The sequence below is a fragment of the Cheilinus undulatus genome, linkage group 14, assembly GCF_018320785.1.
Source record: "Cheilinus undulatus linkage group 14, ASM1832078v1, whole genome shotgun sequence".
Lineage (NCBI taxonomy): Eukaryota > Metazoa > Chordata > Actinopteri > Labriformes > Labridae > Cheilinus > Cheilinus undulatus.
Genome location: NC_054878.1, coordinates 45932778 through 45944957, shown reverse-complemented (window position 1 = coordinate 45944957; position 12180 = coordinate 45932778). Strand labels below are relative to the sequence as shown.

The 12180-nt window shown below is 43.8% G+C and overlaps 1 protein-coding gene across 3 annotated transcripts in view; it reads right to left on the bottom strand.

Annotated features, from left to right (window-relative positions):
• Positions 1 to 11862, bottom strand: part of hivep2a (HIVEP zinc finger 2a) — a 179505-nt gene extending 167643 nt beyond the window's left edge. For all 3 annotated transcript variants that reach the window (XM_041804718.1, XM_041804717.1, XM_041804715.1), the window contains exon 1: positions 11440 to 11862. The gene's annotated coding sequence lies outside the window, so the exon portion shown is untranslated. The remainder of the gene's footprint in view (positions 1 to 11439) is intronic.
• Positions 11863 to 12180: the final 318 nt, after the last annotated feature.

Below are 12180 nucleotides of genomic sequence, written 5' to 3'. Positions count from 1 at the left end.
CCATCCATAGTCCCTTAGTTTTCCATCCCTAGTCCTTTAGTTCCAGCTGTTTCCCATCCCTAGTCCTTTACTTCCAGCTGTTTCCCATCCCTAATTCTTTAGTTTTCCATCCCTAGTCCTTTAGTTTCAGCTGTTTCCCATACCTAGTCCTTTAGTTCCAGCTGTTTCCCATCCCTAGTCCTTTAGTTTTCCATCCCTAGTCCTTTAGTTTCAGCTGTTTCCCATACCTAGTCCTTTAGTTTCGGCTGTTTCCCATCCCTAGTCCTTTAGTTCCAGCTGTTTCCCATCCCTAGTCCTTTAGTTTTCCATCCCTAGTCCTTTAGTTCCAGCTGTTTCCCACCCCTAGTCCTTTAGTTTTCCATCCCTAGTCCTTTAGTTCCAGCTGTTTCCCATCCCTAGTCCTTTAGTTCCAGCTGTTTCCCATCCCTAGTCCTTTAGTTCCAGCTGTTTCCCATCCCTAGTCCTTTAGTTTTGGCTGTTTCCCATCCCTAGTGTGTGTTGTATGTTCCCTGTCCGTGTGATTGTATGTTCCAATCACACACACCTGCTGCCACTCCTGCTGCACACCTGAGCTCCGCCCACTCATCAAGCTCCTGTGGTAATATACCCAGCCTGTTCAGGTTGACCTGGTGGTTTCTGCTGCTGGCTCTAACCGCCCTGAGAAACTCTATAACTCTAAAACTCGTGAATCTTTGGTGAAACTCCGGACTCTTTTACTCCTCTCTGCTCTCTGTTCCTGCTGACCCCTATGACCTCTAATAACCTCTTCAGCCTTCATTTACATGTTGTGGGTCCTAGATTTCTAAACAGTCTACAACAGAAGGACCAATCAAAAACGTGCAAATCTCAGCGTGTTGATATCACCTTAAAGACGACAAAGTCTCCTCGCCGTTTCATCGATGGCCTCACAGGTCAGCTGACTGAACAGCTGACTCCTTAGTGTCAGTCAGAGATTTCGTCATTACCTGAGACCATCTTTTTACCTGAGACCATCTCAAAGATCCATGGGTAAAAAAATCTCAGATCATGATTGGACTGACATCCTATCTGTCACATTCACGGTGGCCAATCAGAGCGATAGAGGCAGCAGACAATGACCCTGATTGGTCGGATCTGTTCTCAGACCTGGAGCATTTTAAATGATCTGAAATTGTGTATTTTATCCATGATTATGAAAACATGAAATAAATGATTTAAATGTAAAATAAAAACGTGGTCATGAAGTGAGACTGATGCTGAAATATCAGTCATGTTGAATCATCATCACCCTTTTCACCACTTTTTCCACACCTGTGTTACTTTAAACTAGAGCTGGGCAAATAATCCAAAAATAATCCAAACTGACATTTAGAGCCTCTAACCGGCGTAAACCTGCTGTGTCAATTATTTCAGTTTTCCCTCGTAGTTCTCTCTCTACTGATGTACCGCCCTCTTAAAAACAAACATCTGACTGTGTGGTCATGTGATTGGTAGCCAGGGCCTGTAGCCTGCTGGAAACCTAAGAGAAGAAGAACTGGTCATGCACTCGTCCCCATCCAGTCCCTAAAACTCAAACAGCTGACTGTGCAATGCCAGCAGCAGGGTTATTTTCTAGTTTTTATACAAAAGTATAAACATAACTTATTCATTTTTGTCAGCAAGAAATACAAGGTTTTTTTTTTCTATTTTTCTTGGAAAGTTTGACAAAAAAAGATTTTCAGAACAAACAGAGTAGGAGGTTGGGGTAGAATAATCAGTCATAATCAGTCGTAATAATAATCAAGAGTTCAATGAATCATGATTTTAATTTTTGCCGTAATCGCCCAGTCCTACTTTAAACCCGTTTACACCACTTTTTATGCCTGTTTTTGCCACTTTTGGTGACTTTTCTGCTTTTTTTCATTTCTAACCCCTTTCAAGCTACTTTTTAAAAAAAAGCCTTTCCCACCCTTTCCCACCATTTTTAACCCTTTTAATTCTGTTTTTAGGAAGAAGGCTATATACTGATGAACAAAAATAGATTTGGAGTCAGCTCTCTGCTGAATCCAAGGGCCCCAGGAAGCTCACCTCTCATGGACTGCCCTGTCTGAACATGACTATTCTTTTTTTTTTTTTTTTTTAATTATTATCATTGTTTTTTTTATTATTTTTTATCATTTCTATTTCTGTATTTTTATTTTTTTATTTTTTATTTGAACACGACTATTCTTTTTTTATCATTATTATTATTATTTTATTTTTATTACTTTTATAATTTTATAATTTTAATTTTTATTATTTTTATTTGAGCAGTATTTTATTATTATTCTTATTAATAAAATTCTTTATTGATTTTTATTATTTTTTATTAAATTTTATTTTTTATTATTATTATTATCTTATTTATTTTATTCATTTTAATCATTATTATTTCTTTTATTTTTTGGATTTTTTTAAAAATTCATTATTATTATTATTATTATTATTATTATTATTATTATTATTTTAACACAACTAACTTTGATTGCGCATGGCTGTGCTTAACCTTTAGGTGTTTTGGGGGACCCCGGTCTCTGGCACCTTTATTAAGGGGCTGAAAAGGTTGAGAACCCCTGTAGATCATGGTGATTTCAAATGTTTGTTTGCTTCCTTTTAGTCGGAAAATCACTGATTTTATTTTCTGTATTCAGCTGTTATGTGAAGTTTGTAAATTTCCCCTTCACTGGAGCAGTGAAAGTGGCTCCCTAATACTCTGTAATTATTTTTTATTTATTTATTTATTTTTTATTATTTCATGAAACCGTTGATTTTAAAAATAACCAGATGTAAAATAACAGAAACCATAGAACAGCATGAGCCTCGTGTACGGTGGCTGATTAGGGACACTGAAGAATAAAATGAGTGTCTGCTCTAAGTCCAGATGATTTGGGACTAAACTCACAGCGACTACATCGATCAGTTTTTGTTTCAGCTGTCTCCTGGAGGACCTCTGCAAAGAAAACATCTTTACTGGATGAGATCAAACCCTGACTGACTCCGCCCACTGAGCCACGGTAAAGAGCATAGTGATCGTCCATCTGCATCTCTACGTCTGGGCTTTTCTTCATCTCCAGGGCACTTTCAGGAATCTCCTTCAGCTTTGGCACACGTCTGCCTACAGGATGGCCTTCGATGTTGGAGGTCAAAGGTCAAAGGAGAAGGTCATGAGGCTCAGTAACTCTGACTATCCTGTGTTGCTGAATGTTGAGTGTGAGGTTCTTGAAAGTCTCCGATCATGTCGATCTCAGCGTGGCATCTACGTCAGAGCGAGAAGCAGCAAATCTGTAAACAACCACAGATTTATCTGATGAAACTCGCCGCCGTCTTCAGATCCACGCTGACGTTTCTACGTCTCTGAATCCAACAATAAAGCAGAAGAAGAAGAAGCAACCGTGCTCATGTTTAGACGTCTGTCTGTTTAGGGTTTTAAGCTTGTTGGGGTTCCTGTCCTGACTCCCCCGCTGAGACTGGACTTCTTCTCTCCTCTGATATCATCTGAAGGCTTTCTGTCTGTGGTGTGGATCTGATAATTAACCCTACAGATCTATCAGCCCGATCTGTGGTAGATCAGAGAAACAGTAGAGTCTCCTGGTTTCTGCCATCATTCTTCTGCTATAGTTCATAGATTTAAGAACCACCCACATGAATCTGCATAGTTCTCTCACACAGAGGCTCGAGGAGCTCAGAGATGGTTTCAGTCTTTACTCAGAGCTAAAACTGAGAATTTCTCCTCTCCTCTCTAGTTTCAGTCTGACGGCGTTTGGGTGTCTTTCTCCTGCTATGACTGTCAGCAGCGGCTCTAAATTCACTCAGTCCTCATTCTGAATCACTCCTCAGAGCTTTGGGGAATTATTCTACGTGATCTGTTTGGGCTAAAAAAGGAATCATATGAAACGTTGGATAAGACAGAGCTAGGGGACGGCGTTTATTAAATCTGAATCCAACAGGAATCAGAACTGTTGTTAAATCTGGATTAGAGGTCACACTGGTGTTTTAGGGATATGCCCACAGGAGAAAATCTCCGACTGTCCTCCTGCAGGAGGGTTTCAGTTCGGTGACGTGCAGCGTCTCTGCAACCGAGCTCTCAGCGTCTCTGCCCTCCTCCAGTCACTTCCTGTCTGTACCTGAGGAAACGTTTCCACCAGCGCAGAGCTCCAAACCCTTCATTCACTCCTAAAACAGCCCCGTTTTCTTTACGAGCAGGATCCTGACCTGATGAGGGGGAGAAGAGGATGAACAGGGGCTCCAGCCCTCACTGGTCTGGACTACATCACTGACTATCATGTACATTATACCAGAGGAGGGATTTTTTTTTTTATTAATGTATCTATTTTATTTCATTATTTATTTAACCCTGTGTATCTTATGAGCCTCTGTGTATATCCATTTATTTATTTAACTCTGTTTATATTCCAAGCTTATTTATTTATTTATTTATGTATTTATTTTTTGACCCCCGTGTTTTTCCCATCTCTCAACAGTCTTCCAGCTCATTAGCTCTGTCAGGGTCACGTGTGCAACCGTGTGGATCTGAATAATTCAGGCGTCTCTGTCAGACGTCCGGCCTCCTCAGTGCTCTCAGGTTCCTGTGCAGCTCTCAGGTGATCTCAGGTGAGACCAAGATTCAGTGCAGACAGAGAAACTGTGATGATTCAAATCCTCTCTCAGTCATCTGAATTCACGGCTGAAGCTCATTCAGCTCTCACAGGAGAATCAGTGACAGGGTGTTACTGAGCTGCAGGTGTTCAGAGTGTTTATTTATCAGAGATTATCCAGCCCCAGGTCTCTGAGATGGTTGAGGATCAGCCTCAAACAGAGAGAAGGTCTGTGGGATGAGGCAGCTTTAATAAAGTTGTTTTCATGCATTGAGTTCAGTGCTGTCACTCCATACCATACATGTGCCGTCATTCGGATTCCTCAGACATGATGTGTGCAGAGAATGAACAGCAAATGAGCTCACAGCTGAAGAACAGCAGCTGATACACAGACACAAGGAACCAGAGTCATCATCACATGGCTGCTGACAGTTCTACTGCATAAAAACCTCCATCTGTCATTTTTCATTCAGGATGTTCTACAGGTGTCAGTGTTGGTGCACAGGTGTGAAGTCTGCAGGTCAGGATGTCAATAAAACCTTAATGGGACCAGAAGACGTCTCTGTATCTCTCAGTTAGCGAATGCATTTGAATGAAAGGCTTAATATAACACTAATATATAAGATGACCTAACCAGTTATCAGTGCTGTCTGTGAAGAAGAGCAAAGCAAGAAAACACACAGGAATGCAGCTTCATCAGTAATAAAACCCAGCAGACCACCACTCTCAGACACTCACTGCTGAAGACCAACACTCTCAGACACTCTCTCCTGTAGACCACAACTCTCAGACACTCTCTCCTGCAGAACATCACTCTCAGACACTCTCTCCTGTAGACCACAACTCTCAGACACTCTCTCCTGTAGACCACCACTCTCAGACGCTCTTTCCTGCAGACCACCACTCTCAGACACTCTCCTCTGTAGACCACCACTCTCAGGTGCTCCCTCCTGCAGACCACCACTCTCAGAGACTCTCTCCTGTAGAACACCACCTTCAGAAGCTCTGTCCTGCAGACCACCACTCTCAGACACTTTCTCCTGCAGACCACCACTCTCAGATGCTCTCTCCTGAAGACCACCACTCTCAGACGCTCTATTCTGTAGACCACCACTCTTAGAAACTCTCTTCTGTAGACCACCACTCTAAGACACTCTCTCCTGCAGACCACCACTCTCAGACACTCTCTCCTGTAGACCACCACTCTCAGACGCTCTTTCCTGCAGACCACCACTCTCAGACAATCTTTCCTGCAGACCACTACTCTCAGACACTCTATCCTGTAGACCATTGCTCTCAGACACTCTATCCTGTAGACCATCACTCTAAGATGCTTTATCCTGCAGACCACCACTCTCAGACACTCTCTCCTGTAGACCACCACTCTCAGACACTTTCTCCTGCAGACCACTGATCTCAGACACTCTGTCCTGCAGGCCTACCTCTGTGAGAAACGGTCTCTGTCAGGACTGATGTGATGTAGCTTACCAGTTCAGCTACATGTAGCTATGTAGATGCTAATCTTCAGCTGTTAGTCTGAATGCATCCAAGCACACTTTCAGTCAGCTCTAACATTCTGTAGTTACGTTTGGTAGTACCAGTAACTGGTAGTTACGTAGTTACCGCAGGATAGTCGTTTGGTCAGGTTTGTTCCTTTAGGTGTAAAAGGCTGAAAATAAAAAAACAGATCACTTTCCTGTTGTTTCTAACCCACCCTACAATAACCAAAACCTTTATTCTAACCATACGGTGTTCTGATCTTATGCTGAACATTTCTGTGTGTATTTCTGACAATAGGTGATGTCTGCACGGGCAGGTGTCTGAGAGCGGTAGTCTGCAGCCACAGCTGAATGTAGGTCTACCAGTAAATCTACAGCAGTCCTGTCTCGCCCTCTCCTGCTGCTGCACGAGTCTCTCCTATTAGCGCTGACTCTCCTCTTTGTCTGACGTGTTTGTCTTTGTCTCTGATAACTGCAGGTCAGCTGTGGAGCAGCAGTGATTACCGTCCATGATGACACCAATCTGCGAGGAATCAAGGCGTGTTACATAACTGCAGTAAATGTTTCAGCCCCACTGACAGCCACCCAGTTCTAGTGTCATATATCCACACACTGAGTTCCCACAAGGCCTGAGTAATAAATTAATTGAATGTTTACTGCAGAAATCAGCTCACACCTCATGCACGTTCTCCATACGCCTCTCCAGCCTGCTAACAGTGTGTCTGCATGGACGCTCGCTCCCACTCACTCCACCCCGATGGCCATCTGAGGTAGCGCTGGGACAGATGGTACGTAGGCTGGTCTTTTCCATCGAGCACACTCACACAGACACGTGCACGCACAGACGTGCGCGGAGTGTGTCCTGACAGCAGAAGATAGCTGCAGGAAGATGACCTCGGTGACACCTCCAACACATTCAGGAGGACTTTCTGTTACTGCTGTTCTTTTGCAGCTCCATAAAGGATTGATCGTCTCTGCTTCTCCTGTTTCTTTCATTGTTTGGCTGTTTCTAAAAATACCTCCTTTAAAGTGTCGATCTGGGTTTAAATTTAGCTGCTCTCCCTTCCAACAAAGACAAAGACGAGTGGAGATGTGCTCAAGCATCTGATTTTAAGGTTGCTGGGATTGCTTTAATCCAGTGGTTCTCAACCTGGGACCCCTAGGGGGGGCGTCAAAGACTTCAGGTGGGGCGCAGGATCCTGTCTGCTCTGTTCTAAATTAGATGTTCATTTAAAAAAACAAATCATGATTGCAAACCTAATGTACAATGGAGTATAGGGGGCAACCTAAAAGATTAAAATAGAAGGAGAATCTGTAGATTTCTGATCAAAAAAGGTCAAAAATTTGTTTGGAAAAATTTTTTTTTTGAGATAATAAAGTCTTATATTTTCAACATTTCAGACTTTCAAAAGTCAGAAATTTACAGGAAAAAAATCCAAATTTCAGCATTTAAAAAAGACTTGAATTGACATTAGAAACTCAAGAATCAGTAATTTTTTAAATCCTAATTTTAGAACAGTGTAAAGTCAAAAATTTACAAGAAACCAACCTGAAAACAGGCGCCAAATTTTGACTTTTGGGCTTTATAATCTTAAAATGTCTTATCTAGGGTTTCGATACATTTACCACTGAGTTAAACTCATAAACAACAACAGTTACCTTCACATCAGCACCGTTAGCCTGTTAACACATTGGCCGCTATCATAACTTAGCAGCTTACAACAGCCAAATACCATCCTCCACTAACAACAACGAAGCATCCAAACATAACTCCCCAGTGCTCTGTTAACTGGACACTGCGTTAGAACTCTACATTTCAGATGAAAAATTAGTCTTACCATCAACTGCTAATATCAGTCCTCATGGTGATATAACAGTAACCTCTCTGCAGAGAGACAGAGCCTTCGTTATCAGCTCCAAGTGGTCCATGCCATTCTGCACGATGTGATTCTGCGTTGACTACAATCCAACTTTATCTGAGGATTGGTCATAAGTAGTTTATGGAAGTCCACTGCAACTCTGCTCGGCGTAGGCCTCTCTCTCTGCTGCATCCGTGTTTATGACGCTCAGCTATGGTTCCCTTTGTTTCAGCCTCTTCATTACTCGCAGCAATGACTCAAAATCCTCCATACCACTGACGCTATTAAGCCTTTGGTTAACCAGGAAAACCTCACTGAGATTAAAATTCTGTTTTACGAGAATGTTCTGGTCAAACTTTTCCTGCATAGTCCCCAGCAGTACTGAGCATGCTCAGAGAGATAGATTTGTTTTGATGTCATCATGCATACATAATTAGCCATGTGCTTGCCATCTAAGGAGATAAACAACCCCAGCACTGCAGGACAATAGATGTAGTTAGATTAGGCAACTTTTAGTTTATATTAACGCATTCTCACAACATATCTTTTAGGTTACACAAAATATAATATGCAAGTATTCAGTATTTACTCATCTGGTCATTGGCATGTTTTCTGCCAGACATTTTGACCAGTTATACTTTTATCTGCCAGACTTCCGCCCTTTTTAACGGCCAATGACCGGCAAATGTCAGCTAACGGAAACATCAGTGTACACCATCACCTTTAAAGGGATATTTCAATATTTTTAAAGTTGGGCTGTATAAGGTACCTAGCAGTAGCAGTGGCATTAGCCTCTGAAAAGAATGAGTGAAAAGTGACAAAGGAAGTGGCAAAAATGGGGAGAATGTGGCAAAACTGGTGCAAAGCGGTAAAAAAAAAAAAAGAGTTACAGGTGGCAAAAATGGCCCAAAAGTGGCAAAACCGAGGCAAAAAATGAGTGAAAAGTCACTAAAATGGGCAAAAAACAACAAGAAGGTAGTAAAATGGGCAAAACACATCAATGAGTGGCAAAATGGCAAATAGATGGCATTTAATTGCAAAAGGCAGCTTAAATGGGCGAAAAGTAGCAAAAAAGGCAAAGAAAAGGGGCAAAAAATTGCAAAAAGCAGGATAAAAGTGTCAAAAAGAAAATGGGAATAATTTTTGAAACGAAGACATGAAACAGCCCCATGCTGAGTGTCACTGCTCTAATCTATCGATTAACCTCAGGCCTTCACCTCCATCTTCCTGCTCCTCCTGGCGAGCGCCTCCTCACTTCCTGCTTCCTCTGACATATCAAACACCACAGAGCAGCGCTGGCAGCAGCTGGGCGGCACACTGTCACACTTCAGCTGTCCAAACCCTCACAGTGCCAGTGGTGTCCTCAAACATACAGCAGTGTTTGACCCTGACCTCTGTGAGGAGGAGGAGGAGAGAGAGAGAGGGAGGGCGAGCGAGCGAGCTCTCTGCAGCAGGAATGAACAGCCGATCACAGGATTATGACGACACGCTTGTATGATAAGGGCTTTAAACCTCCTCTGGAAAAGAAACACTCTGATATTCTCCAGCATAAGAGCGGCAGCAGAGAGAGAGCAGCAGGGCCCAGCCGTGTGTCACAGTCCCCCCAGCCGGGGCCCCTCTCTAGACGGCAACACGTCATGGAACATTCCCGGAACCAGCCAGCGCACCACCCACCATTTCTCTCACTCTCTCCCTCTCTCTCTCTGATACAGACACACAAACAGAGGAAAGAAAGCATGAGCAGAGGAGATAAAGTCCGTCTCCTCTGGAGGAGAGCTCCTCTTCTTAATGCTGTGTTTCAGTTCAAGAGACAATCCCAGCAGGGCCAGAGACACGAGTCACAACACAGAAATACTCTCTAAGGTCACAGCTTCAACACTCAACCAGCGCCCTGCATGGATGAGGAGAATGACAGCATGATGTCTAAGATATCAGGTGGAATTTACACAACACTGCAGAAGCACATGAGGATGATTTACTGTGATAAAGTAGGGACCTTTCTACCAACTCTGATATTCTTCTTCTCCAAAATAAAGTTGGTTCTTCTGCAAATCAGGGCTCAAGTGTCAAATACATGGAATAATTATCCCTGACTTAGACTGACATCACCAGAGGTGCAGAGCAGGTGCACAGGTATGCAGACTAGATCTACTTCTAAACAGAGAGCCGCTTCTGCATGCACCACTTCACCACTGGACAGTACTTCACAACAGTAGCGCTGTGGTTCTTCATAGGGATGTACATGTGGAGCAAAGTTACGCTAAAGACACGGTCAGTCACTTTAACAAAACTCAGAGATGATCAGGGATGAACAAGGGTTTATATCAGTGCCTGAGTCTGTTAGCTTGATGCTAACACATAATGGATAATGCCATTAACAGGCTAGCAGATTTAGCATTTTCTTTGTGCAAATGTAACTTAAAAATCAGTTGGTGCTAAGGGATTTATATCAGTCTGTTAGCTTGATGCTAACACATAATCGAAACTACAACCAATAGGCTAGCAGATTTAGCATTAGCTTACTGCTTATTTTAACTCATTAATCAAACTATTTCTCTTGAAAATCCGTTACGTTTTTTTTTTATAAAAAGTAAAACATCTTAGTCAGTTAGATGCCAACAAAAATCTGAGTTGTAGACCCCAACACTGAAAGTCACCAAACTCCTGCATGTGGCCAACATTTTAAAGGAACTAAGATGGAGCAAGCCTTCCAGATGTTTCCTCCTCCTGACCTCTAGTTTAGATGTGGATGAAGATCATGAAGTCTCTGCTCTGATCAGTAAAATAATGGGATCTCGGTGTGAACTTCAGTGTAAAGAGATGTTGATGTATTCGTGCAGGTGAATGCACTGATGCACAAAGATGTGACTTTACTGCAGCCTGAATCATGTCAGTGCTGTAATCCTGGTCCTCTGGCATCCAGCTGTTATTCTCTTTATCGGGAATAATCCACTCATCGTGACTAATCATCCAGATAAGAAATGTTGATGATGTGATTTTTAGACACTCCACCATCCATCCACATCTCACCATCACTGCTCGAGCGTCCTCTTTCACACCTTCAGCTCACTTCTGTGCTCACCCTGGAAATAATCTTTTCATATTTAATATGAAACACAGGAAGGCTGCGCACGAGGCTGACGTGTTGCTCCAAACACACCTCAGCTATCAGAGCTCCCACTTTCACAGCTTCATATCCAGCAACAGCCCCCCTCCCTCCTCTCTCTCCCTGTATATCCTCTCTCTCCCTCGGCCTTGCAGCCAGCCTGGCCGTGCAGGCTACTGCAAATTCCTCAGGATATTACGCAACAGGGCTAATCTGCATGCAATGCAATGCGTGCCCGGGGTATTCCCCCTGCATAGCCTTGCCCTTATAAGCTAAACAAAAGATCAAGCGCCGTGAAAACTGACCAGAATGTGAGCTAGGGCGCAGAAAAGTCCGCTGTCACTGACTAATGTGTGAGAATGTGTTTCCTCCGCTGCTCTTACCTTCCGTCTGCGCGCCTCCGTCCCCCAAGCCGAAATGACAACAAGCTGACAGGAGATCCGACTCCGGCAGGGCTTGACACCTCTCCGACTGTCCGTCAGAAGGAGCGCAGGAGCTTCAGGAGGTCGCTAGAAATCCACAACAGCCGAGGAGAGCGCGGAGGAGAGGACGCGGCGCGGAGGAGGAAAAAGTTGCGCGTAAAAATGGAAGGAATCCTTTCAGAGCTCCGCTGCTGCAGTCAGACAGGCAGGCAGGCAGCTAATGTGTGCGTCTGACGGGGCTGTGAGTGTGGACGTGCGCGTGTGTCAGGGTGAAACCAGGAGACACATACACACGCACGCTCACCAGTACGCACGCGGGGGTTATTCCAAACGCCACTTCCCAGAATAGCAGCACAGAGGAGAGAGCGAGAGAGAGAGAGAGTCTGCCTCTGTGTTTCTATATGTGTGTGCGCGCGCTCCTGTGACGTCGTCGGATCCCCCAGCGCGCAGCCAGGGCAGAGGGAGGGGAGGGGAGGGGAGGAGGAGGAGGAGCAGTGGCCGAGGAGGAGGCTCCGTCTGCCGGCGCAGAGGGAGCAGGATTCCCCGGTCACCTCTGGAGCGACCTGTCTGTCTGCCTGTCTGCCTGCACGTGCAGCTATACGTTCAGACCGGAAATAAAGCCATCAGTGTGTAGGCAGCTGCTCACAAACATGGCATACAGTCAAATCAAGATCTGTTTCCAACATCTAAGCATGAATTTAC